The 18,265-nt window shown below is 37.5% G+C and overlaps 1 protein-coding gene across 1 annotated transcript in view; it reads right to left on the reverse strand.

Annotated features, from left to right (window-relative positions):
• The window catches only part of LOC139115899 (V-type proton ATPase subunit E-like), a 340,813-nt gene that overhangs the window by 52,397 nt on the left and 270,151 nt on the right, over nt 1-18,265 (reverse strand). The window lies entirely within an intron of this gene.

Consider the following 18,265-nt stretch of genomic DNA (forward strand, 5'->3'; position numbering starts at 1 on the left):
TCCGACAGTTTTGAGTTTTGAGTGCAGACAGAAATAAGTTTTGTGGCAACATGGCTGCAACCCCATGTTGACCCCTAGCCCTGCGTACGATGCTATGTATGGTGTCCAATCCATGCCAAAATTACTACTTTGATTTTACAACACAACATGCCATTCCGAATTCTATTTTACAATTCAACATGCTATTTCACAACACATCATGCCATTCCAAATCCTATTTTACAACTCAACATGCTCTTGCCAATTTCATTTGACAACACATCATGCACTTACAAATCCTATTTTACAACTCAACATGCTCTTGCCAATTCATTTGACAACACATCATGCACTTACAAATCCTATTTTACAACTCAACATGCTCTTGCCAATTTCATTTGACAACACATCATGCACTTACAAATCCTATTTTACAACTCAACATGCTCTTGCCAATTTCATTTGACAACACATCATGCACTTACAAATCCTATTTTACAACTCAACATGCTCTTGCCAATTTCATTTGACAACACATCATGCACTTACAAATCCTATTTTACAACTCAACATGCTCTTGCCAATTTCATGTGACAACACATCATGCACTTACAAATCCTATTTCACAATTCAACATCCCATTCTAAAGCTAGCTCTGCGGAGCAGGGCAGTGTTACTGGCTATCGAACAAGATTCAAAATGGCGGACGCGAAATGGTCCCCTCGCACAGAGAGAGAAATGCGAATTTGCACAAGTCTAAAAACGCAGCTTAGCACATTGTGTATCTAAACAAGATGAGCGTGCTCGAAAACTAGGATCGATCACGATTTTAAATTAAAAATTGGCTGTTTTTGGAAAAGAAACTGCGCGTTAAAATCAGCAGTTTTGTCTATTGTGCACCGTGGGAGGCTTATCGTGTGCGCGGCTCATGTGAAAGACCAGGCAAGATTCACCCTCAATCATTAAAGTATCCGCTGACCTCCCTTCGAGCTCAGACATTATCTCCGTTCTGTGACGGAGCAGGTCGTACAATTTTCATAGTTCATTGCGCATGCTAAGTAGACATTGCCAATATAATCTACAAGATTTTTTCGCTTTACCTTGTAAAAGAACCTTGTTTTACGGGGTACCAGTCAACTCGCACTTTTTCCAACCCGCCCAGAACCAACTCGCCCGATTCCAGCTCGCCCGATACCAACTCGCCCGATTCCAACTCGCCCGATACCAACTCGCCCGATATTATTTTGCAATTTTATGAGTACCTGGTATACATGGTACGCTAGTTCTGCATGGCAGGGCTGTACGTGTTTACCAGCGTTATATGGAGGCCGTATAACGCCGGTAAACACAAAGCCCTGCCATGCAGAGCTACTGGTACGCTTGCTGCAAATCGGTAGCCTTTGCCACTTTGGTAGCTTGGTCATTGGAGTGGAAGAACATATCAAAGAGTGGCAGGGCTCGTTTTCGCAGCAACTGGTACGCATAAAACGTTTTATTTCTAACAACAAATATTTCTAACATAGAGAACCACAGGTGCGGCTTGAAATATGTGCCAACACGGAAAACTTTTTATTTGCGAATTTCACGTTTTGCAAATCTCTTGAAAGAATAAATTTCGTTCGGCTTCTTTACGTATAGGGATAGTTACTGCGAACTGGCTCACTTCTTTAGGAACAGCAGGACCGTCTTTCACGAGTTACTGGCCTGGCATGACATGAAATAGCTGGCCTCGGGCCATCGGGTTAGCGTACATGGAATCTACAAAACCCTATCTCAAAACAACGGGCGAGTTGGTATCGGGCGAGTTTGAATCGGGCGAGTTGGTTCTGGGCGGGTTGGAAAAAGTGCGAGTTGACTAGTTCTGTTTTACTTTACCAACCCTTGGAAGCTGAGGAAAAAACCCTGTCGCCAAATAGAAAACTTTCCCCTGAAAGGAATTTATTTAATTTCCTACCTTAACCAAATACCTAATCAGTGATATTTTAAAAGTTGTACGTTACGGTCAAAAAGCAGAGAGGAAATTCTTCCGTACTGATTTCCTGCATTATTATTATTATTATTATTATTATTTTGTGGTTTCCAAAGCTTACATAAAACGAAAAAGACTAACATTTTGACAGGACAGGAAACGCCAGCTGAAAGCCATATAAAAGGTGTTGCTAAACATATTTTCCGCTGCAAAAAGTTTTAATATTTTATTAAAGCTCGGCAGACAGACACTTTATGAAGTTCACAAGCTTAATTTTCAATTTTGATAAGGGGGTCAAAATTATCTCAATGGCAATTAAGCAAATATTTACAACGAAAACATCACGAGATTTCTAAAAGTTAACAGTATTTGCCAATAGAGGTCAATTTCGCAATTTCCAAAGTTATTTTGTGAACACTTGTCAAGGAAGTGTTCGAAGATTAAAGAAAACTCCTCCACGGCTTTCATTTCATTCTCTCCATTGTACAACATACATTGTGATGCAAATAGATACCAACTTTTCGATGCTGCTCGTCGAATTATGACATAAAAAAGTTGACACAAGAATACCTTGAAAAGATTACAGTAGCGTGTAGTTGTGACACGAAATTAGTTTGCAGCAATCTGTACTATCTGACCGCACCAGCTATGCGTGTAACAAAATTATTTAATTATCTCAGAACTGAGTAACCTGCACTATAGCGTTAAACTCCTATTTTGTTAAGAAACGACGAAATCATCTCAATTCCAAGCATTCTTCAATATGCTCACGGCTATCTATTGTCTTCAGTTTCACTTTGCTGCAATCTGCATAGCTGTGATATCGCAGCGGTACTTGTGGAGTGTATCTGAACGCGCTCGGGTCATTGAGGTCATCGCAACTGTGGCGATGACCTCAATGACCCGAGCGCGTTCGATGCACGCCATACCGCTGCGATATCACAGCTATACAATCTGCAATATCCGACAATCTATGACTCGGCTCCGAGTAAGCTTAACCTTCACTAACGTTAAAACTCCGTCTAGGCTAAAAAAATTACCAATCCTCTCAGTCTGCAGCATCCTCCAATACACTCAGGACTCTATGAAAGTCCACAGAAAAGTCAATCACTTTGCAGCTATCTGCAAAGGTACAAAAATTATTAGTCTCAGCTCGGAGCAAACTGCACTGACGTTAAACTCCGTCAAGGATGAGAAATTACTGATCTATCTCAGGCCGTAGCATTCTCCAATACACTTAGGACTCTGGGATCAAAGTCCACAGATATGAAAAGTCAATCACTTTGCAGCCATCTGCAATATCTGACAAGCTTTGTATAGTACAAAATAAAATAATGTCTCAGCTCAGAGCAAACTGCACCAAGGTTAAAACTCCGACAATGAAAACAAATTTCAAATCGCAGTCTGTTGCATCTACGATACTCTCAAAACTGTATCTACAGTCCATACATACGAAAAGTCAATAGTTTGAAGCCATCTGCAATATCTGACGCGCTATGTATAGTACAGAAATTATAAAATGTCTCAGCTTGGAGGAAACCGCACCAAGGTAACAATGCCGACCATGTAAAGAAATTTCAAATCTATGTCCGTCCATTGCATCCACAATAAACTCAGAACTCTATCAGTGACGTCTGGTGGTTCGCCTGCGATGAGTCGAGAGCCTGTGGGCAAAACCAATGGTTGCAACGCGGTTCCTCCACCGAAAACAATCGGGTTTTTTTCACCCAAAATCGTGATCGATCTCCTATTTTGAGCACGCTCAACTTGTCTAGATGCACGATGAGCTAAGCTGTGCTTTTGAACTAACACAAAGCCCACTTTCATCTCTCTATGCGATGGTACCATATCCGTATCAGATGCGCCATATAGTAAATCTCGGTCTTTCACGATAAGCCTCCCACGGAGCACAATAGACAAAACTGCTGATTTTAACGCGCAGTTTCTTTCCAAAAACAGCCAATTTTTAATTAAAATCGTGATCGATCCTAGTTTTCGAGCACGCTCATCTTGTTTAGATACACAATGTGCTAAGCTGCGTTTTTAGACATGTGCAAAGTTCGCATTTCTCTCTTTGTGCGAGGGGACCATTTCGCGTCCGCCATTTGAATCTTGTTCGATAGCCAGTAACACTGCCCTGCTCCGCAGAGCTAGCTTTAGAATGGGATGTTGAATTGTGAAATAGGATTTGTAAGTGCATGATGTGTTGTCAAATGAAATTGGCAAGAGCATGTTGAGTTGTAAAATAGGATTTGTAAGTGCATGATGTGTTGTCAAATGAAATTGGCAAGAGCATGTTGAGTTGTAAAATAGGATTTGTAAGTGCATGATGTGTTGTCAAATGAAATTGGCAAGAGCATGTTGAGTTGTAAAATAGGATTTGTAAGTGCATGATGTGTTGTCAAATGAAATTGGGAAGAGCATGTTGAGTTGTAGAATAGGATTTGTAAGTGCATGATGTGTTGTCAAATGAAATTGGCAAGAGCATGTTGAGTTGTAGAATAGGATTTGTAAGTGCATGTGTGTTGTCAAATGAAATTGGCAAGAGCATGTTGAGTTGTAAAATAGGATTTGTAAGTGCATGATGTGTTGTCAAATGAAATTGGCAAGAGCATGTTGAGTTGTAAAATAGGATTTGTAAGTGCATGATGTGTTGTCAAATGAAATTGGCAAGAGCATGTTGAGTTGTAAAATAGGATTTGAAATGGCATGTTGTGTTGTGAAATAGCATGTTGAATTGTAAAATAGAATTCGGAATGGCATGTTGTGTTGTGAAATAGCATGTTGAATTGTAAAATAGAATTCGGAAATTCGGAATGGCATGTTGTGTTGTAAAATCAAAGTACTAATTTTGGCATGGATTGGACACCATATGCTATGTGCTACAGCTAACACACAGCATCGTACGCAGGGCTAGCGAGAGAGTTGCCGACATCGACGGTTATTTACGAGAAGTTAATAAAAGACTGTCATTTTTGGAAGCGATCGAGTAGCTGAGGTAGGCCGGGATACGACTTGGGCCCAAGAACGCTGAATTTCGGCAGTAATTTGGCTTTTTACGTCAAGTCCCAAAATGGATTTGAAGTCACCGACCCTACGTACGGGTCTTTGCAGAGGGCTGTGGTGAGCGGGGCGATTAGCTGTAGCGGAACAAACAGCATCGTACGCAGGGCTAGTTGACCCCAAGTAAAATGTGTTCGCGATCAAATCTTCCTATATTTTTTTCAGAATTTTCGACAAAATCATTGCTTCTTAAATCTTTTGTAAAATATAAAATACTAAAATAAAAATGCGATGTGCCATGTCTCCAGATTTCTAAAATATCGTTCGTTGACCGTTCGACGGAATACTCATTTCGCCAAATTGTGACGCAGTTGAAATTCAATACTGACCGCCAAATAATCTTAATGAGACGAGATCATTCTAGACATCCTCCAAATTATCCAACCATTCGCGTTAGAATTCAGCTCGCTTAGAGTATCATAACATTCTTCGGCCTTCGTTTAGATCGACCCTAATCTCTCCCATTTAGGAAATAAATACACAAGCTACTGAAGCTACATTGACAAAACTTCATGCACCATCCAGGACCAAACACACTACAAATCTGTCTTGATGTCATCATCTCCTTAGGGACTGGACACAAATTACAGCATGCACAAAAATTAGTGACCCTCCCCCTTATCCGTGCATGAAAATAAATGACCCTCCCCTGTTACTCAATACCCCCCCCCCACAAACCGCAATGTGTTAAAGACCCCCTTCTGACTCGCTATACTTTTGAAATCCCCATCCCAAAAGGAAGGCAAAATGTGGCTGATATAACGCTTTGTCCAAAAAATTTCAAATCATATGTGTGTGATAATTCATGTAAATGTACTTTGCTTGAAGTGTCAGGTAAAAAGTGCATGCGTGTACAAACAATGTAATTTTTAGATTTCATCGATAATGTTGATTCACTATACATGGTAGTTGACTATAAGAAAACTATGAACGTGTATTTTCCAATATAAAACTAGCAATATCTGTTCATCTATAGATGTTTAATAACTGATATAAATATACTTGATTAGCATGGGTTGTTTACAAGTGCACATGTGAACAAGACATTTGATTTTGGAATTTCACTCAAAATGTTGATCCACTATACATGGGAGTCTATGACAAAACTGTAAAAAAATTCTTTCACAATTAATAATATGCACTTTTTGTGCATATATGGACCCTGAATAATTGACATAATTGTACTTGATTAGAAGAGGGTGGTAACACGTGCATCTGTGTACAAGAACTTTTTTTTTTTGAATTTTGCATTAAAAGTTCATCCATTATACATTGTAGTCTATGACTAAACTAAGAATAATTGTTTCAAAAACACAAAACTTGGCAAATCTGTCTATTTATGTACACTTGATTATGGTATAAATGTTCGTAATTAGACTAGAGTAGTTTAAAGTCAATGGTTGTGCAAGAAATTGATTTTGGCATATCACTGAAAAGTTGATTCACTATACATGGCAGTCTATGACAAAACTATGAATAATTTTTTCCCAATACAAAACTAAGTAAATCTGTGCATTTATTTACACCTAATTATTAGTATTAATGTTCATGATTAGACCAGAGTGGTTTTAAGTCCATGGTTGTGCAAGAAATTTGATTTTGGAATTTCACTGAAATGTCAATTTACTATGCATAGCAGTCTATGACAAAACTATGAATATTTTTTTCAAATACAAAACTAAGTAAATCTGTGCATTTATGTACACCTAATTATTAGTATTAATGTTCATGATGAGACAAGAGTGGTTTCAAGTCCATGGTTGTGCAAGAAATTTGATTTTGGAATTTCACTGAAATGTCAATTTACTATGCATTGCAGTCTATGACAAAACTATGAATATTTTTTTTCCAATACAAAACTAAGTAAATCTGTGCATTTAAGTACACCTAATATTAGTATTAATGTTCATGATTAGACCAGAGTGGTTTCAAGCAATGGTTGTGCAAGAAATTTGATTTGGAATTTCACTGAAATGTCAATTTACTATGCATAGCAGTCTATGACAAAACTATGAATATTTTTTTCCAATACAAAACTAAGTAAATCTGTGCATTTATGTACACCTAATTATTAGTATTAATGTTAATGATTAGACTAGAGTGGTTTCAAGTCCATGGTTGTGCAAGAAATTTGATTTTGGAATTTCATCGAAATGTTGATTCACTATGCATTGTAGGCTATGAGGAAACTACAAATAACTCATAGGTTATCTGATCCTAAATTGTTATTCAAAAGTTGTTCGACCTGAAGCTTCCAGTTGTTATTGATGACATTTTGCACTATTCTGAATAGTTTGTATTCTGTCAATGTCCTCAAAAAAATAAAAAATGTCCATACAGCAACATGAACATTTGACACCGACCTATACCCAATGTATTGCCAATGGGAGAATGATATCAAATAAGTGATCTCCCAAATTGTTATTGAAAGAGTCATAATAGGGGACAATTATGCACAATAGAGGAGTTGGATAAGTAGAAATCATGACAACTTAAATCAATGTGGCTGCTTGGATCATCAATACATTGTTTATTATACCCTTAAACTTGCGCCCGAAGGGCGCGCTGAAAATGGAAATGGCAGAAAATGAAAGTGCCAGGAGGTATTTTTTCTTTTTTCAGTATTCCATATTCTTTAATACGTGCACGTGCAATTTCAGCTTTGATGCATGAAAAAAGGTGACCCTCCCCCATAGGCTTGCACAAAATTTTATGACCCTTCAAAAATGCTTGCGCGAAATATGGCGACCCACCCCAAAAAACACCGGCCCACCCCCTGTAATTTGTGTCCAGTCCCTACATGGTAATCGGCATACCGTATTTTTTAGCAAAGGAGACACAGAATACGTCGGAGTATTCAGTTTCAAAATGTATTACATTGTGTGATGTTGTCAAAAAAAGGTAATGTTACTGCAGTGGTATAAATTACAAAACACAAAAGTTCAAATCAATTTATTTTCGACTGGCTTTACCCAACATTTCATATTGTTTCTTATGCCAGATTTGACCACGTGCTTACTGGCGACCCCTTTACATGCAAATTTTGTGTCAAATGGTGTGTTCTCCTGCAAAAACAAATGTACGATTTCTATATGAAGGAGGCAAATTTGCCCTCAAAACTCGAAACCACCCCTTTATGGGGTGTACCTAGCTATTTTGAACGAGCTTCTCGAATCTGCAGCTCTATTTCGAAATGATGGTCTGGTTTTCTCAGCTCAAGGATAAGTGTTCTCCATCGCTGTGGGCATTACTATTCTCAACTGGGGGTACAGTTTCCAGTCGTAATGTTTTCATTGTGTCCGGGATATAAAACCTTTCCTTTTCACACTTTTACTTTGATTAACACTAGTCAACATCTTGTCAGCGATTAAACATGTTTCAAGTTTAAATGTTAAATTCTGGTCTCGAGCCCTCTTATTCGACCAAACTGAAATTACCCCGCCCACTTTGGCTCGTCCAGTGGGTGTAGCAAGGGTCGTGCCATCGCCTAGGAAAACGGAGGGTGCATTAATTGTTGCATTTCGATGCACATTTTGATTATATTCAGAAGATTTTGTGGCAAAAACTCAGATAGAGAAGCATTAATATTCACATCTCACTTATTCAAGACTGGCTGAGAGCAGCACTTCCATTCAGTTAACATCATTACGCCATTTATTATGCCAAGAAAGATGAAGCCAAGACATTTTGCCCTCCCTGGTCTCAGCCAGAAATGGTTATACTTACAGAGTTTTTTCCCACGGAATGAAAACAAATGTACTTGGGCAGAGGCCCAAGTATAATAAGTTATTTTTTGTTAAAAGAGCGCACTACACTGCGTCTCAGTGCGCATTCCATAACAATACACAGAATTGATTAAAAAGTACAGTTGTTTAAGGAAGATGTAAAAACAAAGCAAACACACACCCACACCCACACACACAAACATACACACACACACACAAACAAACAAACCCGGAAAATTTAATAAAAATGTTGTTTAAAAAGGTAAGTTTTGAGTGCGGACTTAAATTGACAATGGTCTTGGAATTTCTAATATCTAATGGAAGTGAATTCCAGAGAGAGGGTGCACAGACTGAAAATGCTCTCTGACCGTAAGTCTTATTGAAAATACCAGTGGATCTGACTAACAGCAGCTTTTCCGCTGAACGAAGATTTCTTGTAGGTACATATGGACTAATTATTTCTGATAAATACAATATATACCATCAAGTAGTCTGTTTTGGTGCCCTTCCTCCAGTCATAATCTACCTCAAGTCGTACTAACTTACGCTAATTCATATTTCAAGAAGCAGGACAACTTCTATATATTTCCTGTGTATTTGAGTTTGACGCAGACATCTTGAAACAAACTGTTAACCGAACGAATATCGGAAAAATCTGAAGATTTCAAACCTACGTTTATTCTAATGATTTGCTAAATCTGCAAGGTTTATTTTGAGTAAACGGAGTACAGTTTTGGCAGAGATCCTAATAATTTCAGCCATGGTAAAACTGCTTTCTTGCAGGATTAAAGTAAAATCGAAGTGAAAAATATTATCTGTCTTTTCATTCTTGTGTATCCTTTAGTAGACAAGCTAAAGAAGTCAGATACATCTATAATGCCTGCACACTCTGTTGGATTTGTTGAACAGAGATCAGAGATGTACGTAGCAGCAGAGTATCCTTAAAATGTTAAACGAAGGAATCAGTATCTTTGTAGGAAATCATAATTGTAATATATGGGAATGACCCTTATTTTAGTCAATCAGTAAATAAACCATCATACGACTTTTTAAAGAGAAAAAGCAACATTATGCTTCTTTCATTTCTGCATCAAGTGATCGATGAAATTCTCTTTTTACTGCACAGTACTCTTTAACCCTTATAATCAACGATCTCTTCATATACTTCTAGAATAAATTTTGACATTTTGTCTTTTTCGTCAAAATCTAACAACAGTAAAGCGTCTCTGTCTATTCTTTGGACAATGCTGTCTTACTTAATCGTCCATATAGAATAGTTAAACTTGCATTGTAAGCAAACTTAATATTACAAATATATTAAGATTGACATACACAGCGAGTTATGAGCAACATCAGCTCTACTTTCAATCTTATTTAAGAATGCTGCCTCACTCCATATAAAGAATAGATCCCAAACAAACCTCCAGAGGGCGCTGCGATGCACCGGCGAGAAGCCTACAGTTCGGCTATGAAAGCACTGGAAATTAATGATAAGATGGAATGGCATTCTTATAACTTAATGCTATCCTTATCTTGTTCTCGGCTCTTCAGCGGAATTATCCGGCGTAAAACAAGTTTATGCCGATGGTTAATTTCCGATAGCATGACCTCAGAGATATGCTCAATGTTTCTTCAAAAGAATCAACGACACAACATGAATATCTATTGAACTATTACCAAACAGTCAACATTTTCCTAGTTTCAGACTCTTTCTGTTACTGTAAATTACTACAATATACCAATCAGATATGGTCTTCCTGGCCCCTGCAATTCGCCGGCTGCTGTGACTATGCTTTATATGTTTAGGCTACAAAAAGGATCTCTTTGGCAGCAGCGCTTCTGTAAAACTAAACTTTATATTGATGAGACTGCAAATATATTTTTATACTTAATCATGAGTTTGATAGCAATGCCTCCACATTTAATCTGTCTTGTTAGAGAAACATTTGCTTCGTTTCGATTATTATGCGGCATATGTTTATGCATTCCAGATTGATATCAATAATTTGACAGAGCAAACAAACACATAAATATTCCAAAAGAGGATGTTAATGTTTTAATCAATATTTTGTTTAGTGTACGAAACAGTGCGAAATGAATCGGCATTTCGTGCGTAATGAGGCCCGCGGATCAGAAAATATACCTTTAAGAAACAAATAAGTGTCACGTCATTATCTGTATGAGTTCGTATCTTGCAGACAAACTATTTAAAGAGGCAGTAGCTGTAACTTTGAATGATTAATTACTATTTATAATGTTGACTACAGTTTCTTGTTCGACTTTCAAAATCATATTCACATACAAAGCATTCAACTCAGTCCGTACAAAACCTGATTTATTAAAAATCCATAATAAACTTCCAACCTCTTTTATCAGTTTTTCGTGACACGTACAGTCGTTAAAATTAGTTTCAGATATCGAGTTTGTTTCACATTGAGCAGCGTAAACACGACTGATTGGAAATAAAGATAAGCGTACTAGGCACCAGTAAATATTAAAAACTTTATTTAAAAAGTTGGTAGCCGACGTATGTCTTTCGCCATTGTACAGAAATCCTGTCATAAAACTTTTATTGAAAAACATATCGAATACGCGTTCAAAGCACTAAAACGTTCGTGGTGCCGAATTTCCTCATCATTGAAATTAAGTGCTCAGGGGTGTTTGGCATCGCTTCCGGAGAAATACAACTTGGTATCTGTAACCAAACTCTCATTGGAATATTAATCTGGGTCACTGAAAATAGACAAAATCGACTGAAGGCTAATTGTACTGAACTAAAATTAGGCAATGATCCCCGCCACTCGTCATATTTGTCGCGTATTGTACCAAAATCGAGTGTATACCCAACTGAAAGGGGGGGGGGGGGGGGGGGGGTCATTGCTATTATATCATATCAACTTGTGTGTCTTTTTACTAAAAGGTGATTTGATAAATCTAGACATGGAAAAATAGAAGGCATATCCAACGAAATTGCCAGTCCTTAAAGATTTAGCTATTCCTAATTGAGAACCGAAGGGGGATATCGTTAATCGTTTTAATTGCCCAATAACGTCGCTGCCCCAGCCGTACGTACATGACAATCCCGGCTGGCGATAAATAACGTTACACCTCATCAACGTAAGTTCAACTTAATAAATGAGTACGGTAACCGTATAATCTTCGAGAAAGCAACATAGAAGACACAAGCATCAATCATTCTACAAACAACGAAATTTCGTTTATCACACACAAAAACGTGAAGACTGTTCATGGAATTTTTCTCTGTTTGCCACCATTGTATACTCGTGATCGTCGCGGAACCGCACTTCTCGCCTTAAGCTCGAAGTTTTACGGATACGCGAAAAATTCTCATATTCGTTGACGTCAAACCGAGAAATAAATAAATAAATATATATATATATATATATATATATATATATATATATATATATATATATATATATATATATATATATATATATATATATATATATATATATATCGAAGTATACAGATGTCCTCGAGGGAAATTACAGTGCTCAATGCAAAAAGCAGAGCGTTATAAATAAACAGATTACTTCAAGTACAAAGTAATGAAATCTATTACTTAAGTTCTATCTGAGGATTGCAAGATGCATGAAACTTAAGTAATAGATTTCATTACTTTGTACTTGAAGTTATCTGTTATATATATATATATATATATTATAATATATATATATATTTATATAATATATATATATATATATATATATATATATATATAATATATATATATCCCATGGTATTTTTCCCTGTTTGACGTCATCGTATACGAGTACTTTTTTGCGGAGCCGTACAACTTCGAGCCGAAGGCGAGAAGTTGTGCGGCTCCGCGAAAAACACGAGTATACGATGACGTCAAACAGAGAAAAAAAACATGGTATTATATATTTATCACATGAACAGTCTTCTTATTTTTCTTTTGACGTGAATAGATCAAAATTATCGTAACAAATTGCACGAATTCGTCGCGATTTGTGTTTACTTATGCGGCCCGTCACGTGAACCTGTCAATCATTGTCTCGCGCTGTACCGATGCCAAGGCAAGTCGGCCATCGGTACGGTAGACATAACTTTCATCGTGCTAGCGACGGATAGCCATAGTATTCAGAGTTATTCAGAATATTTACACATAGATTTATGAAGTAAATGCAACGACACGATCGAAACAGTAATTCTCATTCTCAGAGATTCCGTGGCTTTTCAAAATATCACACAAGTTTACGACCGTAGCGAGCACGAAAGATTCCGTTCGATGACACATAAGCTTAGAGTGTACCTCATTGCATGTTTATGCCCACAACGCTGCCGTCACCGCGCCGGTCCCTGCCATGCCGGTGTCAACTCGTTAATCCCGATCGTCAATGTTTGACTTTGATGTTTGCAGTGACATATATCTCACCCGTAGATACATCCTAATTTTACTTGACGGAAACTCTGTTTTGAGTGTTGTCTGAGTCAACTTTCGAAGTACATCGGATTCCACAGCGCTGCAAAGCATACACAGCTCAACAGTTGATGTCTTCGCTAGCGCTACAGCCTTACGCCGCGCTACAGGTTTGATTCCGAGCAAGAATTTACGGAATTGTTTGTATGATGAAGGAAATTTATCGTTGTTAGTCGAATAACTTTATGCTTGTGCCTGTATATCGCTTTCGCGAAGATTATACTGTACTCATTTATTCAGTTGAACTTCCGTTGAGGTGAAGATTTGGGCCGGGTGAATGCCGTGCGCACCTGTACTGTAAAATGTGACCCTCCCTTATCCTTGTATCTAAAATGAGACCCACACCCTTGTCTGGCATTCTAAAACTTGACCCTCTCCCCAATCAGTGCAGTATTCTCCCCAAGAATAACTAAAAGCAGTATCAGCTAATTTACATAATAATTCGTTTAATTGTTATTTAAGTTAAAGACGAACGTTACAGGGGGAAGGCTGGTATTTTGGGAGGGCGGGTTGCAATTCATCACGCAAGCATTTTCAAGTTGAAGGGTCATGCATTTGATGGAGGGTCACCCTATTTTGCGCAACTTAAAAGGCGGCAAGATGTGGCTGATATGGTGCTTCTCCCAAAAATATCAATAGGCAAACTATTCACAATTTTCCCCAGCGCAACAAGCTATATCTGTAGATCAATATATGTTTGATAATATATGTAAATGTACTTTGCTTGAAGTGGGAAAAACGTGCATGTGTGTACAAGAAATAGGATTTTTGGATATCATTGAAAATATTGATTCACTATATGTATAAAACTATGACAAAACTATCAATATTTTTTCCAATAAAAAATAGGTAAATCTGTGTATTTATGTACGCTTGATTATTCATATTAATGTACATGATAAGACAAGGGGATTACAAAATATGGATGTATGTGCATAAAATTGGATTTTGGAAATTCACCGAAATGTTGATTCACTATACACGGTTGTCTATGATGAAACTATGAATATTTTTTCCAATACAAAAATAGGTAAATCTGTGTATTTATGCATGTACTCTTGATTATTGATATTAATGTACTGTGTATGTGATAGTGTATAAAAAGTGCTCGTGCATACATTGAAGGTAGAGAAGATAACTAACTATTCATCTTATCTGAAGCTAACTTTGAAATCTTGGTAAGTCTTAACTCTGGAAAACAGACATTGCCAACACTAACGACTACGTCTTTACACTATCATATACATTCTCTTCCCTGTACATGTATTAGAATAGGACGTCCTGATAGCATGTTCACTTCGAAAACGGGAACGGTGATTTCTCTGCAAGTTTTGTAAAATGGACGCAGAAACTTTACAGAAGTGTAATCGAGCCTGAACCTCACTGAACGCGGCATCTTACACAACAGAATTTGGTGATTTTGTTGAGAAAACGGGTAAAATATTTACCGCCGCTACCACTGCTTTTGCTGTCAGCCATCTTGTTTTATGCCCTCAACATCAAAATATATTCAAAGCTATCGTTTTAGATGACCAAACTTACGGATTTCATTCCACCAACTATCATCTCCCTACCCAAACTATCCTGCACGGTGTCAAAGCTATCGTTTTCATTCAAAAGCTACACTTTCTTAGGTACCCCTGCACGGTGCTGCACGTCCGAAAAGCCTACAGTTCCGATATGAAAGCTTTAAAATTGATGATAAGGTTAAATAGCATTCAAATGACTCAATGTTATATGTGTATGGAAACAAATTTATTTTATTAAGAAAGACTTACGAATCATAAAATTAAAAAAACTTACAATACTTTAACTCTTACAAAACGATATCAGTGTGCAAAAAGAGCGTGGAGGAACATGTGAATCAGTGTCGGTATATTCTTAGTGGTCTGTGGATAGGCGCACGGTGAATTTTAAAATCAATTATCTGAATTTTCAATGTTGAAACATGCATTTTATTAACAAACGTGCAAACGGAATCGTGCGGCCAGATTTTAAGGCCATACAGTGAACAGTGCCCATCACTACACTACAGTGCAGTGCATGGCTGTGGGCTGTGGCCGTTTAGCTCTGCTGTTACTTACACACTCGGCGAATTTTAAAACCACTTGTCTGTAATTGAATGTTGACACATGCATTTTATTAATAACTGTGCAAACAGAAATGCGGACAGCTTTTGAGACATACTGTGAGCAGCGCCCATAACACTCGGCTGTCTTGTATACATTACTCTAAAAGTAGGAAACTATTGAGAAATAATTTAAATAAAATCCGTAAAATAAAATAAAACGTTGTTAGCAACCCTGGGGATTCAAACTTCTCTGTGTTGTCGCATGCGTGGTACTAAATCGATCAACTGGGTTCTTGAAACAAAAAACTGCACCGAGGCCATGTAATTGCTGGTAAGTCGCTAAATTTTACCTCCGGACCACTCCCGTGACACCGCCATTTTGAAGGCTATACCTCAGTACGAATAACAATGACGTATTGGTTTAAAAGGAAAGTATGTGCATGCGTCAACTTCAATCTGCACACTATGAAAATAGCGCTGGTACTTGTCCGTAAAAAGACATTGCGCTAATTATCAGCCGTAGATAGGACCAATGTTGACTTTACAAGTTAGGACCAATGTTGACTTTACAAGTTAGGAAGCCTATCGATCGATAGGCATTGTAGGCATTCCCTTGATTAAGTTGAAGTTTTAATCTCGAGGATGGCCAATAACCGTTAATTTTGTCCAATTTAAAAATTATTTTCCAAATACTTTCGTACTTTTAGAGTAATGTGTACAAGACAGCCAAGCGACCACAGCCGTGTTCTTGGCGCTGCTCACTGTATGTCTCAAAAGCTGCCTGCATGATTTCCGTTCGCACAGTTATCAATAAAATGCATGTTTCAACATTAAAATTGTAGACAAGTGATTTTAAAATTCACCATTTGTGTAAAGTTAGTAACGTTAACAGTAGAGCTGAGCGGCCACAGCCGTGCATTGGGCACTGTTCACTGTATGTCTCAATAGCTGCCCGCACGCTTTCTGTTTGCACAGATTTTAATAAATTGCATGTTTAAACATTAACATTACAGACAAGATATTTTAAAAGACGTCGTGTGCCTGTGGCCTGTGCTGGAACTTATTGATCTGTGCCATGAACATTATTATCACAATGTTAGGAATACGTTAAGCAGGGATTTTCTCACATTCCTGGCCGCTGGGAGTGCGGGATCGACGGTGTGGGAAAAATCGATCCTACACTCTCAGAAATCGTCCAACACTCTGCACTAAATATTACACGAGCTCTGATTGGATGATAAACAGTCTTTTTCGTTCCACGCTCAAATGTTATCGAATGGCACAACGAGTAACACACGGACCAGACCTACAAAGTTAGCAGGCCAGAGTACAGTGGCAGACGACAGAGTTGTCACAATTTTGGATAATGTTTTACGTGTCCAATGTGAAAAAGAATCTCACACACCAAGGACCTGGGATCTGATTTTTCACACTCGTTGGGGATATTTTGTCTCACACGAGCGGACAAAATATCCCCAACTCGTGTGAAAAATCTGATCCCAGGTCCTTGGGGGTGTGAGATTCTATTAATCCCAGAAGGCAGTACAGCTTGTTCGAGAAGACCCTGATGAAGGTGCAAGTAGCTCAATGTTATTTTTATGAGAATTCACTACGCAAGGTGAATGCACCGGGCCCGTCAGAACCTACCGGCCACACTTGCCGTGGCTCCACTGAGGGCGACTTTTGCATGTGATTCTAACATACAGACTTCATATCTGACAAATGTTTGAAGGGTTTGAAATAGTCCTGTGAATTCAAAGATAACTCCATCTACGCCTTACTTGGAGGTGCCACCATGATGGTTATTTTGAAGACAAGAATGTCTACCTCATTGAGACTTGTAGTCATATTAGTCATGGCGACTATTACAATCTTATTGGACTTTTAAACTCTGGTTTAATATATACAATACCTTGCATGCAATGAAAGTGAAAGTGCATCCATTTGACCATGCATCAATGACACAATTATGATGCCATGTTTGCTATGTTTATATGGGTATAAAGACTGAATATAGACAATCATATTGTTTATAACTACTTACACAGTTTACGATGAAACTTTTGATAATTTCGATATGATGAACTGTTGCTCTTCCAGAAGTATTCATTAAAAAACTTAGTGAAATTGTGTATAGCATCCTAAATTTATTTAATCTGGTCATTGCAATTCAATGGCATGTTGAATTAATTGTAGGGTATATGTATAACTAAAGTCACTTTCACACAAAATTTTAAGGCATTTTATCCCACATCGATATTGCTGCTGTTGATTAATCCTTTAAAAAATAAAATCAAGTGACTTTAACGTATACAGTTTTCTCTAAGGAATAAAGAATAATGTTTTACACCAATCACTGATACAGAATAGATGCGAAATTCAAAATACGATGATTTTATCTACTGTATGACTAATAACCCTGCTACAGACATACAAATATTTATTTTAGCTAAACAAAGAAAAACACTGAAACAACCTTCACCTCTGTTGGCAGATATAATTGTCATGATAGTACAAGACATGTCTTGGCTTGAAAATATTTTTGATTAGATAACCGTTCAAGCGAAACGCTACCCTGTAGATAACAAAGAAATATATTCACATTCCGTAAATGTATGTAGACAATGTGTCTAAGAGATATTTGGTCAAAATCACATACATAAAAACACACATACGCACATACGCACATACATACATACATACATACATACATACATACATACATACATACATACATACATACATACATACATACATACATACATACATACATACATACGTACGTGCGTGCGTGCGTGCGTGCGTGCGTGCATGCATGCATGCATACATACATACATACATACATACATACATACATACATACATACATACATACATACATACATACATACATACATACATACATACATACATACATACATACATACATACATACATACATACATACTTGAAAAGTACGTTGACAAATGGCATATAGCACATACACAAGT

Source organism: Ptychodera flava, chromosome 2, assembly GCF_041260155.1.
Source record: "Ptychodera flava strain L36383 chromosome 2, AS_Pfla_20210202, whole genome shotgun sequence".
Classification (NCBI taxonomy): Eukaryota; Metazoa; Hemichordata; class Enteropneusta; family Ptychoderidae; genus Ptychodera; species Ptychodera flava.